At 45.9% G+C, this 15,640-nt stretch overlaps 1 protein-coding gene across 2 annotated transcripts in view; it reads right to left on the bottom strand.

The window, feature by feature from the left end:
• LOC103530484 (USP6 N-terminal-like protein) overlaps positions 1 to 15,640 on the bottom strand; it is a 79,604-nt gene that overhangs the window by 48,206 nt on the left and 15,758 nt on the right. The window contains exons 3-4 of one of the 2 annotated variants that reach the window (XM_030451254.1): positions 13,512 to 13,515; positions 2,783 to 2,788 (exon numbers count right to left, since the gene is read on the bottom strand). The exons of the other annotated variant lie outside the window; for it this stretch is intronic. The gene's annotated coding sequence lies outside the window, so the exon portion shown is untranslated. The remainder of the gene's footprint in view (positions 1 to 2,782; positions 2,789 to 13,511; positions 13,516 to 15,640) is intronic. 2 annotated transcript variants of the gene reach the window in all.

The following is a 15,640-nucleotide window of genomic DNA, read 5'->3' as shown; positions in this document are numbered from 1 at the left end:
CCCAGCCTGGAGCTCCCCATGGGGTTGTTGTGGCCAAAGTGCAGGACCCGGCACTTGGCCGTGTTAAACCTCATCCCATTGGAATCATCCCAACTCTCCAGTCTGTCCAGGTCCCTCTGCAGAGCCCTCCTGCCTTCCAGTTGATCGACACTTCCCCCTAGCTTGGTGTCGTCTGCGAATTATTTCTCCCAGCTACTATGTCAGCTTAGGTAATGCACGTGAGAGATGTGAGAGCTGAAGACAAACTCAGCCATTTACTTTGAATTTCCACTTCTGCCACCATCCACTGTGGTATTTTTCAGGAGGAAAGCAGGAGAAAGCTTATAAAAGGAAAACAAGACATCCACAATTTGGGAAATTGCTCAGGAGCAGGTGGGTCAGGCTACCTTGTGTTGGACATGGGGCTGGCTGTAAAAACAGTTTATAACAACCTCCTTGTGAGACATGCCAAGACTGAAAGTATTCAAAGGCTGAACCATTGTGTCTTCATTTCTAAATATAGGGGAATAATAATAAAAAGTATTAAAGTTACATAAGCACTGAAGAAAAAGCTAAAATAGAACCATAGAATCATAGAATTGGCTGGGTTGGAAGGGACCTCAGAGATCATCGAGTCCAACCCTTTTACCACCGTTGCGGTTGCTAGACCATGGCACTGAGTGCCACATCCAGTCTCTTTAAATATCTCCAGACACGGAGAATCCACTACTTCCCTGGGCAGCCCATTCCAATGTCTGATCACTCTCTCCGTAAAGAAATTCTTTCTAATCTCCAACCTAAACCTCCCCTGGCACAACTTGAGACCCTGCCCTCTTGTCTTGTTGAAAGTCGTCTGGCAAAAGAGACCAACCCCCCCTGGCTCCAACCTCCTTTCAGGGAGTTGGAGAGAGTGATGAGGTCTCCCCTGAGCCTCCTCTTCTTCAGGCTGAACGACCCCAGCTCTCTCAGCCTCTCCTCATAGGGTCTGTGCTCGAGTCCCTTCACCAGCCTGGTTGCCCTCCTTTGGACCTGCTCCAGGACCTCAATATCCTTCCTGAACTGGGGGGCCCAGAACTGGACACAGGACTCAAGCTGTGGCCTCCCCAGGGCTGAGTACAGGGGCAGAATCCCTTCCCTGGACCTGCTGGCCACGCTGTTCTTCAGCCAGCCCAGGATGCCATTGGCCTTCTTGGCCACCTGGGCACACTGCTGCCTCCTCTTCAGCTTCCTGGCAATCCAGACTCCCAGCTCCCTTTCTGCCTGGCTGCTCTCCAGCCACTCTGTGCCCAGCCTGGAGCTCCCCATGGGGTTGTTGTGGCCAAAGTGCAGGACCCGGCACTTGGCTGTGTTGAACCTCATCCCATTGGGATCATCCCAACTCTCCAGTCTGTCCAGGTCCCTCTGCAGAGCCCTCCTGCCTTCCAGTTGATTGACACTTCCCCCCAGCTTAGTGTCGTCTGCGAACGTCTGCAGGTGGCTTACATGAGACAGCCCCTTGTCACTGCAACATGCACCCAGCATGGGTTTTATAGCCAGTATTCAGCATTGTTTTGTTGTTATTCTTCCTGAAACTGTACGAGCACTTTCCTTCATCTGAACCTTGCAGAGGGAAAACTTAAAAACACTCCTGGCACTGCTGCAGCTCAGTTAGACTTATGAAAGCAGAAATTTATGATGGGAATTAATGAAGAGGATGAATGCCAAGGAGCATGTTGGAGGGAGCAGAACCTCTCCAGGCTGCTCCCTGCTGCCTCCCATCTGATTAGCACAGCAGCCCCTGGATGCACTCTCCCAATCCCACCAGAGCTATTGCCTCCTCCCCCAAGCAAGCTGCCCCAAAGCTTACCCAAACCTGGGCCCTCTGCCAGATCATCTGGCTCAGAACTAATGAGCTCTTCTGTTTGTAAACCAAGGCTTGACAGACACTCTCTGGTGTGTGGGTAGATGCTGGTGTTCAGCATAACCACAGATGCCCACTACTCCCAACCTGCTGCAAGGCTCCTGCATCTCCTGCACCAGGCACCCCTTGGCTTCAGATCAGCAAGAGCTGGCAGGCTGCAGGCACTGCCAGGGTCAGAAGGGAGCTTCCCAGCAGCATCTGACTCTGTTCTGCAAAGCCAACTCTGCCAAGTTCCACCTCATGGTGGGCAGGACACACGGGCACACCAAGGCCCACAGAAGTTCAGTTCATGGCAAGTCATCTCCTTTAATACATAACATCTCTCAGCTTTTGTCCATGCTCTCTTCATTCCTTCCATCAGAGGAAGAAAATGTCCACAGTGCACTTCAACCTTGAACTTGGAACATGAAAGCCCAAGGGAAGGTGCTTGGATTTGGAGCAAGAGATGGAGAAGTCTGCAGTGATCTGTTGGGACACAGGGGAAAACCAGAAATAAAATGCGTTTTGGTGAGCAGATGACAGCACCCTGATTTTGCTGCTGTTGTAACATCATTCACATCCTGCTTCCAGGTGCTGAACAAATCCTGGACACACAGCAAATATAACCCTCACAGGAAAACCGTGACAAATACCATGGCACGACCCAAAAAGCAAGAGGAAAGGGCAGATCCCACTGAGCCATCAGCACCCAGACAGACAGAAAGGTAGCTGATTTCTCACCTCAGAACCATTACTCATTTAGTTACCTTGCTGTGTGGAAGCACTTGCCATGGACCCCTCTCAAACTGATCTGGCACCAGACATCATAAGATAGGGAAGTTTTAAGGAAATCCCATTGGAAGGAGATACCAAGACACACGGCACAAGTTACCAAACTGGCCACCATCAAAACTGGTTTCTAACTTGCTGCTGTAGATGGGACTCCAATCCTCTCAACATGGACCAGCACAGACAAAAAATAAGGATTAGCATAGAAGTAGAGATCTGTAAGTTTAACTTCTAACCTGCTCCCTTCATCAGTCACCATAGTCAAGAACCTCACCCATTCATGGTACTTGACACAGCTTCCCCTTTGCCTCCAAAGTTCATACAAAATAATACTTCTAAATGCACAAAGCAAAAATTCATAGGCATGCTAAAAAATATTTGCTGAGGGAAGCCCAGAAAAACCTACAGCCAACACAGACCTGTCCTTCCCATGCACCACAGTAAATGAAGCTGCTGGAAACTACTTTTTAGCATGGAGCATGATTATTGCATTATTATTGCTATCAAACCATTTCAAGCAGCAGTGCTCTTTCATAGGAACCTGTAGGTTTAGCTCTGCATATGTTGGATCTTTATGTGTATGAACATCAACTCTGGCAATTCTGAGGAAATTAGGCTGGTTATTTTCTTATCATAATGTTAGGAAAACTGAAATAAGTTTGTTTGCAGCTTTTAGTACTTTAAATTGAGTGACTGAAGGGGAAAAGCACCCAATGTTGTTATTCTCTAGATGAACCACCAAGATCATACTGCTAGCAAGCACCAGTCTCACTTCATTTTTATGCAGCAAGACAAACTTAGCATAAAGGGAAGAGGAGCTAGAGAGTGGAAAGACTGATTGCCTCATGTTTCAGCAAGAAAATAATGCAAGATGTGTACCTAAAATACTAGATGTGGAGTCATGTCAGCATGTTTCCAGGTCCCCTCTCATCACAACCTTCAGCATCTCCTCCAGCAAGAAAGCCAGTGCAATGAGAGACAGATTAGCCCTTCAAGGAAGTCTGCAATTACCCCATTTTCTCCCAAATTAGTCCAGTTCTAATCAAAGTGTTTGCCTAAGCTCAGATTCCAGAGCAGCACAGTCAAGACAGACAGAATACTGTCATGAAATACTAAGCTGTGGGCACCACAAAAAAAGGCATCCATGTACCAAGGCAAGACACAAAGCAATCTGCAGGACCCACTGGTGTCATACAAACCACATTAGGAACAAAGAACAACTGTTCACAGTGAAAGACCATGACACACTGGATTAAAAAACAGAAGGAAATATTTCTTCCAAGTGACCCACAAGTGGGCTGTGGAATGTTCTGCTACTCAAAGGAAGTTATAGAAAGTGTCTGCAAAGTAACATGCAAACTGCAGAAGAACAAGACTATGTGCAGCAGCTGAACCCAGAGACTCATTCTGCTTCCCTAAGGATACACTCTGGATGTTACTGGACCTTGGCTCAACCCTATGTGGCATTTCATCCACTCTTGAGCTACAATACATTCAGTAAAGCTGGGAGAGGTCTGGGCTCCTGTGTGTAAGTTCTGGCATCTTAAGGTACCATCTCTGCCAGGGTTCAGCAGACCAAGGAGGGACCAGAGATACCTCTACCCGTTCTTGCAGCAAACAACCATCACCTGCTCTTTCTTGGGCAAAAGATTCAGAGGAATGAATGTTTTCCCTGGTGCAGAGCTCCAGTGAGACACAGCATGTCCTGTCCTCTCCAGTGCCACTCTGGAATGTTCAAATGATCAAGTGCAGCAACCCTTCATCAATCCAAAGGCAGCTTAGACTCCAGGTCTGAAATCTCCTAGGAGCTGCACAATATTTATCCAGCATCCACAACCATTAGCAGATTAAAAAAAAGCACCCACTCTAATTATGAATGGGCATCAAGCTTTACAGAGGAAACTGGAGGACATCTCCATCTGCCTAAAGATGCCAGCCACAGCAACCACTGCAGTCTCAGATGCTGCCACAGGCACAGATTGTGCTTTACAAAAGTCCTGCACTACCAGAAGGACATTTCAGGATCACCACTCTACACCACATCTTTTCCAAAGTACACACCTACAAAAACCATTAATTGGTGGATGATGCTGGAAGGCTGTATAAAACAGTATGCACACAAGGAATAAGCAAATGGTGCCATGTCATACTGCTGAACAGAGAGCATTAAAATCACTTTATTCCTGCACTTCTCCTCTGCCAGTTGAAGCACCAAGGCATCATTTCCAAGCTGTTTGACCAAGTGTCCCCCTGCTTGGCACAAACCTGCTAGGGAGCTTTGGATGAGGAAAGCATCTCTCATTAACAGTGGAAATGGTCATGGTAGGGAGGCAGATGATCACCTCCACTTTAAGGTTGATGTGTTAGAATATTCATGAGCCCAACAAGGTCCAGGAAACAGGTTAATGGCTCATGCACAGGTCATCTCCATCTTCCCTGAACCAGGGGACAGATCCAGTGGCAGTAACACAGAGCAGAGAGATCAACATCCTTCTCCCTGTGGCAATCACCAAAAAATAATAATGATAATAATAAAAAAATCAGATGGAGGCCTCTTACAAAGGGTTTTAGCCTATTCTAATTAGAGAAGGGAAATCATGAGGAGCTTATAAAGATCACTCAACTCATCCACCCACCCAGGCACCTTGTCACTCTTCTGCTCAGTGTCACAAATCCCCTGTGAGGGTACCAGGACCAGGTTGTACCTGCTCTCCAACCAAATCTTCCTGTGTCTCTGCACTCCTCCTGCCCTTCCCACTCTTGGCAGCTGCTCTAATCATTCATGCAGACATTCTCACATCAGCTTACTCACTTCTGAATACAAGGAGCCAAGACTTTTAAGGTATTGAAATGAGAGCTTAGTAAAATTTTATGAGGAGGTTCTCAGCAGCTGCTGGTTAAATCAAAGACTCTACAGACATTACAGACAGGAATAATGAGAGCGATGATCAGTCACAACAAAAACCTCTGGGCCAGGCATCTCTCAATCCAGACAGAGGTGAAATTAAGTGACATGGCATTAGCTGCCACTTGAGCCACCAGGGACAGAGGGCTGTGAAAGCCTTTGCTCTGGAAAGGTGGATGCAGGAAGGCACTGTGCTCCAGGACAGATAAAGCTCTCATTGAGAGGGACATCCTGGCTGTCAGCAGTGGCTGTGAGAAAAGGAGAGGTAACAGCAATGCCAACAAAGCCAGTCTGTGCTCTCTCCCATTCACTAGGTTTATAGCAGCACTGCAGCCTGTGGACATACTGAACCTGCTCTTTCCATTCAGCTGCAACTCTTCCTCTCATCCTCCACCGTGTGCTAGGAAGCCTTGTGGCACCTAGAAGAGTAACCAGAACCAAGGATGCTCCTGTGTTTACAGGGATGCATCCTTAACCCAAACAAATTCCATACAAATTCTACAGTAATTCTATACAAATTCTATAAAAATTCTGTAGTAATAAAACACACATACTTAATTATCTCTGCCTTGTGCCAGACTTTCATCTCAGCAGGAAGCTAAATTGGTCCTGCAGACCAAGGCTCCTATGACATGGCCATAGTGAGATGCTTCTACAGAGCAGCCAAGAGAGTCCTTTGGTGCTAGCCAAGCCCTGCACTCTGCTTCACCATGCAAACCAAAAATTGACTGAATGCTGGGAAACCTGGGACAAGGTTCCCTACCTCCCCTGCTGTACTTCTCCTTTCCTCAAAACCATGGAGAACAAAACCAGAGCTGTTCTAGAGAGGTGCATCTCAGTTGTCTAACACTTTGCTGCATCCTAGCTCAGCACTTTCCCCACTCCTCTTCACCCAGGCTGCTTCTGCCTGCAACTAAACCACAGCAGAATCTGCATCTCCCTTACTAACTGTGGAACACCTGCCTTCTCCAAACTGCAGGTTTCTGGCCAAAGCAGGGAGCCTTGGGAGGTCTCTGACAACCTAAGTCTTTACCCCCTTCACCTACTGCAGTTCATCTGAATGCAAGATGCTTCCTTTGTTTGTTTTGCCTTCTCTTTTGTTCAGAGGTCTGATTGGTTTTTTAGTTGCTCTTAAAAGAAAGCCCAGCTCCAGGCTGCAGGGAAACCCCTGCACTGCACAGGCTGGCAGATTGCTGGTTTTGAGCTGCTAATAAGGGCTGGGGTTTTTGCCTTCGGTTCCAGGTGGGTGAGTAGCTCATCCCCAAGGTTGGGTGAGGCACTGCCATGTGTCAAACCAAGCTGGTGCCCCAGTGCAGAGTTTGCACTCACCAGTTGGTGCCTTCCTGTACCTGCTCTGGAGAAGGAGCACACCTGGAGATAAAGCTCCTCCCTGCTTCCCTGCAGAAAAACCCTCTGCACAAATCCTCTCCAGAGCATATGATAAACATACATCTCCCTGCTACTTTCATAAATTGTAATTCTAGATTGGGAAGGAAAATAACACGTAAATTAATTCATGAAATTAATAACACGAAATTAATCCAAAAACTTGTCTTTAGTAAGGTCACAGTTCCCAGCAGAGAAGTAGCTGACTGTCCAATTTGCAGATCAAAACAGCTTATAAAGTCCTCAGTAACATGACCACTGCGGCTTTTCAAGTTCAATCCAATATCCAGGGCAATTCTTCACTAGCTATATTCATAGTTGAGTATAATATCATAGAATCATAGAATCATAGAATTGGCTGGGTTGGAAGGGACCTCAGAGATCATCGAGTCCAACCTTTGAACCACCGCTGCGGTTGCTAGACCATGGCACTGAGTGCCACATCCAGGCTCTTTTGAAATATCTCCAGACACGGAGAATCCACTACTTCCCTGGGCAGCCCATTCCAATGCCTGATCACCCTCTCCAGAAAGAAATTCTTCCTAATCTCCAACCTAAACCTCCTCTGGCACAACTTGAGACCCTGCCCTCTTGTCTTGCTGAGAGTTGCTTGGGAAAAGAGCCCAACCCCCCCTGGCTCCAACCTCCTTTCAGGTAGTTGTAGACAGCGATGAGGTCTCCCCTGAGCCTCCTCTTCTCCAGCCTCAACACCCCCAGCTCCCTCAGCCTCTCCTCATAGGGTCTGTGCTCGAGTCCCTTCAGCAGCCTGGTTGCCTCCTTTGGACCTGCTCCAGCACCTCAATCTCCTTCCTGAGCTGAGGGGCCCAGAACTGGACACAGGACTCAAGCTGTGGCCTCACCAGAGCTGAGTACAGGGGCAGAATCCCTTCCCTGGACCTGCTGCCCACGCTGTTCCTGAGCCAGCCCAGGATGCCATTGGCCTTCTTGGCCACCTGGGCACACTGCTGCCTCCTCTTCAGCTTCCTGGCAATCCAGACTCCCAGGTCCCTTTCTGCCACTCTGTGCCCAGCCTGGAGCTCCCCATGGGGTTGTTGTGGCCAAAGTGCAGGACCCGGCACTTGGCCGTGTTAAACCTCATCCCATTGGAATCATCCCAACTCTCCAGTCTGTCCAGGATATATATATAAAATATATATAATGAATATATATATATAATGAATAATTATGTCTACAAACATGGTTTTATGCAGGCAAAAATCCACACAGTACACAATTTTCAGGGTGTTCATACCATATCAATAATACATAAATATTTTCATCTATGGAGCTTCAACTACTAAGAAAGCATTGGGCATCTGGCTTCTACATTATTAACACCTCATCCTTGCAGTTTTTGCTCTTATTAGGGATAGCAGGGGATTATTTATCATGAATACCAGTACCAACATGATGAGGCAGCAAGTACTGCTGGTTTAGCTACACTCCTATAGCACCTCCCCAAGAGCACCATCAGTGCTTTATGGCAAGGTTACCATCACAGGCTCTTCAAAACCTGTGCCAGCTGCAAACCCCCACCCCACTGGCACTTTGAGACAAAGTGCCCAGCCTAATTCTGTGTTCAAGCAATGGAAAAAAAGACTTCTTTAGGGCAGATCCCCAGGACTCAAACAGACAGAGAAGATGTGTTTTCCATGGACACTACAAGCTAAGGACTTTTGCAGGCTTTTCCATACCAGACGTACAAAGCCCCTTGGCTCAAAGAAAGTTTAATCCAAAGGGTTTCCATCAGGAAAGAAGGAATGTTTTTCACACACACCTCTAAGGCTAGAAAGATAAAATCATGCAATCCATGGATATATTTTTTTTCCCTTTTGATTTTTTTTTTCTCCAATTAACATGCTAAAGCATCAGGCTACTTACAGAAATATTCTCTCTCCATGCTAACAGTTAACATTTATCCAAAAGAGCTTCTTAACCAGGGCAGAGGACCAGCTAAATAAAACCCTCCCAACAGGCTGGGCTGTGATTAATTCACCAGGCAAGGGGTGTCCAAAGAGGGGAACTGCAGCAGCACAGAGCTGGGCAATACTCATCTTGTCTTGGAGGCCTGAAGGGTATCTCCAAAGACAAGAAAATGGTGCTTTAATTCAAATATTATTCAGACTGTTGTCCAGATACAGGCAACCCTCAGTTACAAGCCCTTCTGAAAAATCACATTTTTGTTTAAATTTACCTCTAATTCTAACCAGGTTTTTAAAGAAGGAGCATAATCAACTTCTTACCTTATACCTTTGGCATTTTTAAGTAATCATGACTACACCTCCCTAAGGGATGCTACAGTGACACAGTTAGGCCCTTCATTAAACCTACACAGAAGACCTTTTGAAGGCTGGTATCTTCATGATCTTAATGATTTAATATCATTAAACCTACACATAAGACCAGTATTTTTGGCTGGTATCTGGAAACAGCAACAGCTGCTTAGCACAACCTTACACGAAACAAGGTTTAAAAAGGAAATCAAGTGCATCTTTTCCCATGGAAATAAAAGTACTTCCTCTGCTTGGCAGTATAAATCCAGGTCAGTATAAACAATTACTGCACAATTTTGAGGAAAAACCATTAAAAGCTCTCCACACCTATCACCAAGCTTCTCAGAGGGGCTGACAAAGGGAAGTTGGACTTGAGAACAGCTCAAGGGCAGGACAGAGTCCTCTACACTGAGACCAACCCATCACCAGCAGCAAGTACACACAGGACAGATGCCCTGCCATGAAACCTAACCAAGGGAAAGTATTTCTCAAAAAAAACCCAGAAAGGTTTGCAGTGTAATTAGAAGTACTTGAGTTTTCTGTTTTAAAGACATGAACTTGGAAGAGATGCTCTGGGAATGTTCCTCTCATGTGACATGGTTTCTCTAATGGCATCATCATTCAGCATAAAGGGGAGAAACTAATTAATTTAACATGCATTAGGCCTCCAGTTGCTTAATCCAAACATTTCTGTAGAGCCATTTAAGCAGTGAGATGACATGGAGGCTGTTTTGACCAAAAGACTTATCCCTGGTTTCATGTGGATTTTATTGTGAATTTTGGTGTTGCACTGGAAAAAATAGCTTAACTCAAGTGATAAATGAGAACAGTAATTTGAGAAAGGATTATTAATCTCTAAACATGTCCCAGTCTACACTTCCAACTTTTTTTTTTCTCTATCTGAAGAGGCACAGTAACTGAGAATCATGTTGTACATAAGGTAGTGCACCCAACTCAGCTGTCCAGCTGTATCAAGCACTGGGACTGAACTGTTCAAACTGTTTAAAGCTAATTTATCTCCTCAGCATCAGATCCCAAGCTGCAAACACTGCAAGATCAATGCAATTAGCTGGTGGTTGAGAAGATGCTAATGACTTGCTGTCAGTGGCTCACATCCTGTTCCCAGTTTGCTCATTGCTGTCCTCTGCCTGCTGGGCAGCTGACTCCCAGTACTTAACTGGTGAGAAGATCCTGTCCTCCTCTACAAGATCAGTGTTCCTTAGCAGAGAGGGGAAGAAATCAGGAACATCTTAAGAGACATCACTCCTATGCCACAAGTATCATGTACCCACACTCATAGAATCCAAGGCCTTTCAGCAGTATTCAGCACATTAACAAGACAAGAGGGCAGGGTCTTAAGTTGTGCCAGGGGAAGTTTAGGTTAGATATTAGAAAGAATTTCTTTCTGGAGAGGGTGATCAGGCATTGGAATGGGCTGCCCAGGGAAGTAGTGGATTCTCCGTGTCTGGAGATCTTTCCAAAGAGCCTGGATGTGGCACTGAGTGCCATGGGCTGGGAACTGCAGCAGCGGTTCAAGGGTTGGACTTGATGATCTCTGAGGTCCCTTCCAACCCAGCCAGTTCTATGATTCTATGACTCAAGAGGGAGGGGAAAATTCAAAAATGCAAATAAACGACAATTCTCACTTTAAAAGATATTTAGTTCAAAAAACTATGAGTGGAGAAATTAATTAATTGCAGTTCATTTTAAATTAGAGAAGCAAACTTAAGTCTTTGCACACCCAGAAGATCACAATTAAACCAAGGGAGGTTTGCAGATGTTGTGCCATGATGACAACAGGGTCCAGCTTCAACATAAAGCAATAAATGTCTTTGGTGCAAAGATATGTCAAATGCATAATATTAATCTGTTACTTCTGGAGGGAACTGGAGGACAAAAAAATAGGAATTGGGGTGGTACAGTAGAACAGATTTAACATATGGGATGCTATACAGAAAGCCAAAGAAGTGAGGTTTGTTATGTCCTTAGAAATGGTTTAACAAGCCTCTTCAGTCAAGCTTTGAAGTCTTGCTAAGAACTGAATTTAGCACAATCTCAACTGAAAACTGGCTAAAAACCAAGAAAAAAGCCCCAAAAGCATGCTTTCAGAAGCCCAAATGCAAGTGCTACAAAACCTGTTTTCCTGCCTGAAGCTTTGAGTACAAGACCTTCTGTAACAGGAAAAAAAAACAATTTTGTGAAGTGACCTGAAAGACTCCAGGAGCATTTCAAAGTCTGCTTTAGTCCAAAGGCAAAAGGAGAGGGGGGGGAAAAAAAGAAAAAAGAAAAAAATAACCCATAAAATTGGAAGACAAAGTGAACAATGCTGAACTATTCATTCAGAAATGGAGCTGCTGCTGGGAGGGAAGGGGAAATGCCCACAATAGCAATGGAAAACACTGCCCCAAACCCTCAGGAAAGAACAAAAAAGAAAAACATACCTTAAGAAACAGAGGATGACAAAAGTAACACAGAAGAATTACAGCATTTGAATGCCAGAAAATAAGACCAAAAAGAAAGTTGATTATCCCAGCTCTCAGAAGCCTGGTTTTCCCCCTGTTTGATCCAGGAATGCATTTTGCAGCAGCCTGGTGTGGGGGTACTGGCAGCTCCCAGCACTCACAGCATCCAAGGATGCAGCTCCCATTCCTCCCACTGTTCCCAGCAGGCATGGGACCAGCCCAGCCACCCTGCCTGGGTGCTGGCAGAGACTGTCTCTGCTTAGCATCACACCAGGGGTAGGAACAATGGGGGATTGATTGTGCCTCAGCCCTGTGAGCCACTCACTATACCCCCATGTTCCAGGAAAACACTACACCTTCTAACCTAGAGATGTCCCAAAATGGGACATTGCACATGTGGAATAAATCTGGGGCTGTGGACAGGAAGAGCAGCAAATATCTGACTTGCCCACGCACTAATTGAAGAAGAATGTGTGTCTGCTGCTTTGTCTTCTTCCACACATCTCTCCCTTAAAAGAAAAAAAAAAAAAAAAAAAAGACTTTTTGCAGGAGACAGAGAGCAGGGGCATCTTTCAAGCCACCACCAATCTTGCAGTGATAAATAATCTCAGTATATTCAGATGCAATTGGCTAAATCACTTGGACACTGCATCCCCTGAGTGTGATCCTCACAGTGTAACACAGAGCTATGGAAACAAGCAGGGGATGGAGCACCAGCAGAATACTGCACCCCATGCATGTGCCAGCCCTTGTTATCAAGCAGGCTTCAGACAGTCCTATGTCCACTCAAAGCATGACCAGCAAGGCCCCAAAAACAGCTACAGTACAAAAAGCTTCCTAAAAAATACTGTTATTTCAGGAATGCATTAATACCCCTTCCAGCACCAGCCACTTCCTTCCACAGAGGTTTTTCCACAGCATGCCTGGGTTTCAGCTGAGGGTAATGAACATAAAAGGAATACAAAAAACAACCCAACATGAGTGACAACCAAAGAGCAGCCATCTCCTATATGTATTTTTCTTCCTAAACCAATGTTGGAGTGAAAAGCATTTTCCAACAAGTCAGGAAAGAGAAATTTTATAAAGTGTGGCAGTGGGACCTGCCTGGAGAGCATGCTTCCCAAAGGATGAGGACTAAAACCATTCACTCTCCCCATCACAGACATCTGCCTACCCACTGGTTTTATCTTCCCTTTCAAAAAGTTAGAGTGCTTCTGGAAAGCATGCAGTGGGCAGCAGGCAATTGCAGAGCAAAAGTGGAGCCTCCTCAAGGGCTAAGGAGTTGGCCCTCCATGGAGGCTACTTGAGATCTCTGCCTGTGAAAGCAAATTGGGGACATTTAACCTGACACTGCCATGCCCAGAGGGACAGGTAAGCGCTGACTGTGAAATGTCCAGATCTGCACACCACAACTGCTTATTTCCCTGAACAAGGATTTTCACAAGGGTGATCTGCACCTCACAGAAGTCAGCTCCACCTTTGACTGCTGCAAACACATGTCCAGACCTTGGTTCCATCCTCGCCTGTCAGACCACCTGTGGCTGGAGGCTGCCAGTGTGAAGCTCCTAGCCCACACAAAACACTTGCAAGCCACCAGGCTACAGCAGCTGGGGTTTTGAATTATGCTGCTATGCTCCCACACAGCTGCTTCCAGAGCAGGTCCCTCCCTGCCACTGGTACTGCTGTGAACATCAGCAGTTCAGATGCACCTTTGGTCCAGCTCAGGATGGCTGCATTCATCTCTCTGCCAGCACATTGCAGTATGCACCCACAAACCTTAAGCACAGTTCAACAGTATCAGCAAAAATTCACTGATAGGAGAAACATTTTCCTACCACAGTACTCAAAGCTTGGGGTGGAGTACTCAGACCTCCTCCTCCTCAAAGCACTCATCCACTGGAGAAAAACCCTCCACGCTTTCACCCCAGGGTCAGAACAGCAGTTGAGCCAGGGATGCCCTGAGATTCCTTCTCATTTTATAACAAGCCATAAAGAAAACTGAGCTGCATATTCACATGCTTAAGGACATGTAGAGACTGGATTTCCTAATGTACCAGGGCTTTTATGGCAACTGAAGGTAAGAGACAGGAAGAGAAATATCTTTCAGGAAGAAAGCACTAGTAAAAGTTACCTTGGAATAATCAGCAATATAAGAAAAGAAGAGAGAGGGGGAGAAAAAGAAAGAGGGGGAGAAAAAGAAAGAGGGGGGAGAAAGAGAAAGAGGGGGGAGAAAAAGAAAGATGTGTTCTGCATCCCACATGGACAAGAGATTTGCAAATAGGTCTGTAACAAACAAGTTCCCAGGAAACAAGTGAAAACTGAATAGCTAAACCAATCCTAATTTACAAACTGATACAGATTTTGTCTTTTTAACAGGCCAAGGAAAACATAAGTCCTCCCCCTGCTGAAGAGAGTCACTTTGGCAATTAGTTGTTCCCAGCCAACTCAGGAAGCAAGAAATGGCAGAGATTTCCCCCACTGCAAAAATTCTTTTTATTATTTCAGCCAGATTAATTCCCCCTGGGAAGATGACTGCTCTAGGCAGCTGATGGGTGCTCTCACCATTCTCACGGTGCTTCTACTCTAGTGACCAACACAGCACTCCAACATTTCATCCCCAGTCCTTTCACAAAAGCTATGTCCTTTCCTACAGTCAATATATACCCACAGAATGCACCCAAATTATTAGTGCTACTTTCCTCTTCCTTCTGGTTTCCAAACATTCAGGTGAAAATCAAATCCCAACAATTTCTCCTTCCTTTTCTAATGGAAATGGCAAAGCTGCTGTGAAACTGATTGCTATGGGGGGCAGGGAAACAAAGATAAAACAAACTTCAGGAGTTATTGTGCAGCAGAAAACACCATTTATACCCCTACTATGTGGAGCTGAGCCTCATTTGTCAGAGAAGCACCAAATGCTTTGCACAAAGTCATCCCCTCCCTGCTGCCATCCTCAGGTGTCTGGTGTTGGCAGCATTAGCAGCAAACAATAACAAAGATGCCTCTTTTTTAAAAAGAGTGGTGGACGTGTCAGGGGAGATGAAAGAACAGAAGTTCTCTGCACCTCTGATGGGCAGTTGTTCATGTGAGAAGCCAGTTCAAGAGCCAGAGTAGTTGTGAGCAGCTGGTGAGAGCAGTGAGAGGTACCACAGCTTGTCCTGGGTAGGAGAGAGCTGCAGCACTGCCCCAGATTTCAGGATGTCTGAGGAAGGAACTCAAACATGGGGATTACATCAAAAAGCTCAACCCTTGGCAAGCCCCCAGGGGCCCCAAGCAGAGGCACAACAGGGCAATGCAAAGGACTGTGTGGATTTCACCTTCCCATGGGTCTTGGGATCAAGGTGAGTTTGCTAACTCACTGCTCAGGGTCAGGCCAAAAGGTTGCCAGACCCCAAAAAGCAGTTGCCATCCCTCCACTGCTGGTTAACCTCTGCTGCTGCCAGGAAAAACAAGAGCAACCCAGACTGAATCATCCCCTGCAGTGAAAGCAAAGCTGCTCTCAGCCTGCATTACCCATGCTTATTCTCTCACATCAGGGTCTCAAGCTATTTTTTCAAGTCTGTATTTAGCTTTTTCACCAGCTCATACCTTCCCTGCCCATTTCCCTAGCCTGAGTATTCAGTGAAATTGCTTCTGCAAATGCTGAACTTTTGCCAGTTAGTCAGGGAAAGCACTGACCTGTTTATAAACCGTATTTCTGACAGCAGACCCCTTCCCAGTACAGTTAAGCAATGGAAGCAGACCTGCTTGGAGAACAAAACCCCCAGATTTGAATAAGAATCTCATCTAATTCAAGACAGACACATCTTAAAAAAAGGAGGGAGGTAGGGTTAGGGATGCTGGGGTATGTCAAGTTTCCATCTGGTTTGGGAGGAAGAGAAGTGCCATCATCACCAGGGGCTTGCATCCCTGTGAGCTGAGCTGCTGAAAACCCTTATGGAAGGGAAAGGCTCACACACTGCAGGTG

This window comes from Calypte anna, chromosome 5 (genome assembly GCF_003957555.1).
Source record: "Calypte anna isolate BGI_N300 chromosome 5, bCalAnn1_v1.p, whole genome shotgun sequence".
Lineage (NCBI taxonomy): Eukaryota > Metazoa > Chordata > Aves > Apodiformes > Trochilidae > Calypte > Calypte anna.
Note: the sequence above shows the minus strand (reverse complement) of the source record. Positions and strands in the feature narration are given on the sequence as shown.